Below are 6,608 nucleotides of genomic sequence, written 5' to 3' on the forward strand. Positions count from 1 at the left end.
GAGATGTATGGAGGTATGTAGAGGACTCTACCAGGAGATGTATGGAGGTATGTAGAGGACTCTACCAGGAGATGTATGGAGGTATGTAGAGGACTCTACCAGGAGATGTATGTATGCATGTAGAGGACTCTACCAGGACCCAGGTACTTGACCAACAATGACTATAAACACATTGTATAGGTCAACAATCTGTGTTGTAGTAAGTTGTCTCTCTATCTGTGGCATGCAGGCTGGTGTACTTCGTACTGAATGCAAGGCTTTTGGAAATAAAAGATAACAATGTTTGCTATGCTAATATCAACCCCTGTTTATATTAGGAGCTGCGTGTCCCAAATGGCATTCCATACGTATATATATATAGTGTATTTATTCTGATCAGGGCTCATATGACTTAGATCAAAGTGAGTGCACTATATAAGGAATAGGGTTCCTTTTGGAACACAGTAATAATATAAACAGGGGTTGGGCCTGTTATTGAGGGTGTATGTCAGTTGCTGTTTGAGAAAGAATAGATCATGTTATTTAGAATAATTCCTTAATAATGATTTTTATTCCCGTCAGGAAGGCACTCCGCTCGGTTGGTCGGTGGAACACAGGAACTGTCTCTTCCTCTCAACCCCTTGATTAATGAGCCTAATTCACATTCATCGCTTATCAATTAGAAGCTGGCATTTACTATTAGACCAGTCCCACCCCAGTCGGCCGGTGTTTACATTCTGACAGAGAGACCAGTTAGAGAAAGACAACTACGACAACATAACCAACAACAACAAAAAACGGGTCACAACTCCTGCAGCTCTGTCGCATGCTAGCTATGTACATAGTCCATGGTAGGCTTTGCGGGGACTCCTACAGTAGGAACAACTGTAGTTCATCTCTTGACCTTTTCCCAGAGTCTCAGAGCGTTCACAGTCAGCCCACTGACACCCCTATAAGATCACAGTAGAATCACACTACTTGAGCAGAGAAAAACTCAATCATGAGGCATCAAAGCCAAAGGAACTGAATAATATTAAGAAATGCTATAGATGGAAGGAAATTAGTGTGGGAACCCACCAAAAAAAACGATTGGTCAACAACAAATTCAATCATTGGGTTTGGCCGGTGTAGGCCGTCATTGTAAATAAGAATTTGTTCTTAACTGACTTGCCTGGTTAAATGAAGGTTAAATAAAAAAATAAAAACATCTGTTTTAGACAACTTCCTGGACAAAAGGTTTCACTGTAATAGTGAAGGTGTAAACTTGGCCGTAGAAAACGTAAACAGTATATTTGAACTTCCATCTCCCCTATCAAATCTAAACATTTCAAGCAGACAATCTAAGAAAATGAACAACGACAAATGGTTTGATGAAGAATGCAAAAACCTAAGAAAGAAATTGAAATCAGTCATAGTTAGCTAGCTAAGGTACAGTAGTCCCCTCAGTCATAGTTAGCTAGTTAAGGTACAGTAGTCCCCTCAGTCATAGTTAGCTAGCTAAGGTACAGTAGTCCCCTCAGTCATAGTTAGCAGGCTAAGGTACAGTAGTCCCCTCAGTCATAGTTAGCTAGCTACGGTACAGTAGTCCCCTCAGTCATAGTTAGCAGGCTAAGGTACAGTAGTCCCCTCAGTCATAGTTACCTAGCTACGGTACAGTAGTCCCCTCAGTCATAGTTAGCAGGCTAAGGTACAGTAGTCCCCTCAGTCATAGTTAGCTAGCTAAGGTACAGTAGTCCCCTCAGTCATAGTTAGCAGGCTAAGGTACAGTAGTCCCCTCAGTCATAGTTAGCTAGCTAAGGTACAGTAGTCCCCTCAGTCATAGTTAGCAGGCTAAGGTCTAAAGTCAAACTGGCGTCATCACAATTAAAAATTTGAAATTGAGAAACCTATCCAACCAAAAACATAGAGACCCAGAAAACCTGAGTCTACACCTTCACTACGGTGAATCACTAAAACAATACAGAAATACACTACGGAAAAAGAAGGAACAGCACGTCAGAAATCAGCTCAATGTAACTAACCACTTCTGGGAAAATTGGAAAACACTAAACAGACAACACAAAGAGTTATCTATCCAAAACAGAGAGGCATGGATAAACCACTTAAATCTTTTCTGGCCCTATAACAAAGAGCAGCAAAAACATACACATGATCAAATACAAATCTTAGAATCAACTATTAAAAGACTACCAGAACCCACTGGATTGTCCAATTACATTGAATGAACAACAGTGTCTCGCTGTATAATGATACGAGGCAAGCACAGGAATACGTAATAGTTTTTTTTTTTTTTTTTCTCCACTCTTAACAAAAGAGCGAGGTGTAAACTTTTAAAAAATACATGGGTCTTGACACGTAAAACAAGTGCAAAATAACACTTGGCATGGAAGCCGATACAACAGCACAGGTGCTCACAAGACCAACAGGCATGGTAACAATAACCGACAAGGACAATGGATAACAGAGGGAGGAAAGGAGAGTGAGAGAGGAAAGGAGCGAGAGAGAAGGAGGGAGGAAAGGAGAGAGAGAGAAAAAGGAGATAGAGAGAAGAAAGGAGAAAGGGAGGGAGAGAGCAAGAGAGGGGGGGAGGAAAGGAGATGGAGAGAGAGACAGGAAAGGAGAGAGAGGATATATATACATACTAATCAGGGGGAACCAGATATGCGTAATGACACAAGACAGTCCGGGGTTGGTGGTAATGATCCCGTTCAGTGACGGAGATATCCGGAGCTGGTGAATGGAATGAGCAGCAGTACCAGGGGGGGGGGGATCTGTGACAGAACCAGCAGCGGGACACCGGCCTCGGGGACGACCACAGGGACACGCTGCAGCGGGACGACACCGGCCTCGGGGACGACCACAGGGACACGCTGCAGCGGGACGACACCGGCCTCGGGGACGACCACAGGGACACGCTGCAGTGGGACGACACCGGCCTCGGGGACGACCACAGGGACACGCTGCAGCGGGACGACACCGGCCTCGGGGACGACCACAGGGACACGCTGCAGTGGGACGACACCGGCCTCGGGGACGACCACAGGGACACGCTGCAGCGGGACGACACCGGCCTCGGGGACGACCACAGGGACACGCTGCAGTGGGACGACACCGGCCTCGGGGACGACCACAGGGACACGCTGCAGTGGGACGACACCGGCCTCGGGGACGACCACAGGGACACGCTGCAGTGGGACGACACCGGCCTCGGGGACGACCACAGGGACACGCTGCAGTGGGACGACACCGGCCTCGGGGACGACCACAGGGACACGCTGCAGTGGGACGACACCGGCCTCGGGGACGACCACAGGGACACGCTGCAGTGGGACGACACCGGCCTCGGGGACGACCACAGGGACACGCTGCAGTGGGACGACACCGGCCTCGGGGACGACCACAGGGACACGCTGCAGTGGGACGACACCGGCCTCGGGGACGACCACAGGGACACGCTGCAGTGGGACGACACCGGCCTCGGGGACGACCACAGGGACACGCTGCAGTGGGACGACACCGGCCTCGGGGACGACCACAGGGACACGCTGCAGTGGGACGACACCGGCCTCGGGGACGACCACAGGGACACGCTGCAGTGGGACGACACCGGCCTCGGGGACGACCACAGGGACACGCTGCAGTGGGACGACACCGGCCTCGGGGACGACCACAGGGACACGCTGCAGTGGGACGACACCGGCCTCGGGGACGACCACAGGGACACGCTGCAGTGGGACGACACCGGCCTCGGGGACGACCACAGGGACACGCTGCAGTGGGACGACACCGGCCTCGGGGACGACCACAGGGACACGCTGCAGTGGGACGACACCGGCCTCGGGGACGACCACAGGGACACGCTGCAGTGGGACGACACCGGCCTCGGGGACGACCACAGGGACACGCTGCAGTGGGACGACACCGGCCTCGGGGACGACCACAGGGACACGCTGCAGTGGGACGACACCGGCCTCGGGGACGACCACAGGGACACGCTGCAGTGGGACGACACCGGCCTCGGGGACGACCACAGGGACACGCTGCAGTGGGACGACACCGGCCTCGGGGACGACCACAGGGACACGCTGCAGTGGGACGACACCGGCCTCGGGGACGACCACAGGGACACGCTGCAGTGGGACGACACCGGCCTCGGGGACGACCACAGGGACACGCTGCAGTGGGACGACACCGGCCTCGGGGACGACCACAGGGACACGCTGCAGTGGGACGACACCGGCCTCGGGGACGACCACAGGGACACGCTGCAGTGGGACGACACCGGCCTCGGGGACGACCACAGGGACACGCTGCAGTGGGACGACACCGGCCTCGGCGACGACCACAGGGACACGCTGCAGTGGGACGACACCGGCCTCGGGGACGACCACAGGGACACGCTGCAGTGGGACGACACCGGCCTCGGGGACGACCACAGGGACACGCTGCAGTGGGACGACACCGGCCTCGGGGACGACCACAGGGACACGCTGCAGCGGGACGACACCGGCCTCGGGGACGACCACAGGGACACGCTGCAGCGGGACGACACCGGCCTCGGGGACGACCACAGGGACACGCTGCAGCGGGACGACACCGGCCTCGGGGACGACCACAGGGACACGCTGCAGTGGGACGACACCGGCCTCGGGGACGACCACAGGGACACGCTGCAGTGGGACGACACCGGCCTCGGGGACGACCACAGGGACACGCTGCAGTGGGACGACACCGGCCTCGGGGACGACCACAGGGACACGCTGCAGTGGGACGACACCGGCCTCGGGGACGACCACAGGGACACGCTGCAGTGGGACGACACCGGCCTCGGCGATGACCACAGGGACACGCTGCAGCGGGACGACACCGGCCTCGGGGACGACCACAGGGACACGCTGCAGCGGGACGACACCGGCCTCGGGGACGACCACAGGGACACGCTGCAGCGGGACGACACCGGCCTCGGGGACGACCACAGGGACACGCTGCAGCGGGACGACACCGGCCTCGGGGACGACCACAGGGACACGCTGCAGTGGGACGACACCGGCCTCGGGGACGACCACAGGGACACGCTGCAGTGGGACGACACCGGCCTCGGGGACGACCACAGGGACACGCTGCAGTGGGACGACACCGGCCTCGGGGACGACCACAGGGACACGCTGCAGTGGGACGACACCGGCCTCGGGGACGACCACAGGGACACGCTGCAGTGGGACGACACCGGCCTCGGGGACGACCACAGGGACACGCTGCAGTGGGACGACACCGGCCTCGGGGACGACCACAGGGACACGCTGCAGTGGGACGACACCGGCCTCGGGGGACGACCACAGGGACACGCTGCAGTGGGACGACACCGGCCTCGGGGACGACCACAGGGACACGCTGCAGTGGGACGACACCGGCCTCGGCGACGACCACAGGGACACGCTGCAGTGGGACGACACCGGCCTCGGCGACGACCACAGGGACACGCTGCAGTGGGACGACACCGGCCTCGGGGATGACCACAGGGACACGCTGCAGTGGGACGACACCGGCCTCGGGGACGACCACAGGGACACGCTGCAGTGGGACGACACCGGCCTCGGGGACGACCACAGGGACACGCTGCAGTGGGACGACACCGGCCTCGGGGACGACCACAGGGACACGCTGCAGTGGGACGACACCGGCCTCGGGGACGACCACAGGGACACGCTGCAGTGGGACGACACCGGCCTCGGGGACGACCACAGGGACACGCTGCAGTGGGACGACACCGGCCTCGGGGACGACCACAGGGACACGCTGCAGTGGGACGACACCGGCCTCGGGGACGACCACAGGGACACGCTGCAGTGGGACGACACCGGCCTCGGCGACGACCACAGGGACACGCTGCAGTGGGACGACACCGGCCTCGGGGACGACCACAGGGACACGCTGCAGTGGGACGACACCGGCCTCGGGGACGACCACAGGGACGCGGTGCGGGTCGTTCAGGGCGTCGATGGTGTAAATCCCTGGTCAGCGAAGCATCCAGGTTGCATTTGTTCGATGATGATTGGGATGAGGGGTAAAGGATAGCTGAACTTAACGGTGAGAGTTCGATAATCAATGCAGGGGCGCATCATTCTTAAAAAAAAGAAAAAAAGCTTGAGGCTCTTCTGTACGCATGTCTCCATGGCCTCGGTCTCCGCAAAGGAGAGGGGATAGACATGTCCTCTTGGGAGGTCTGCGTCAGACAGCAGGTCAATGGCACAGTCTCAGGGGCGATGAGGAGGCAGGCGTGTAGCCTGGGTCTTAGAGAAAACTCGAACCGGAATGGGTGACTGTAGGGGAACCAAAGGAATGCGTAATGCAGTGGCCAGTGCAGCTCCAGAATCAATCAAAGCTAACGGGAGTGAGGGGCTAGAGGATTTAAGGGACTTTAATGGGAAAACACACTGGTTGAGCTGACAGAAAAGGAGGGGAGATCTTGCATCCTACTTGGGTTGGCACAGGAGAACTCCCTGGCTTGTCACCTCTTCACCTATTAGAGGGCAGGTTGGAGAGAAATTACCCCTTTCTCCACAATAGGAGCAGAGGCTCAGATTCCTCCTTCTCCTACGCTCTGCCTCGGGCAAACATGCAGAGCCCAC

The sequence above is a fragment of the Salmo salar genome, chromosome ssa20 (genome assembly GCF_905237065.1).
Source record: "Salmo salar chromosome ssa20, Ssal_v3.1, whole genome shotgun sequence".
Classification (NCBI taxonomy): domain Eukaryota; kingdom Metazoa; phylum Chordata; class Actinopteri; order Salmoniformes; family Salmonidae; genus Salmo; species Salmo salar.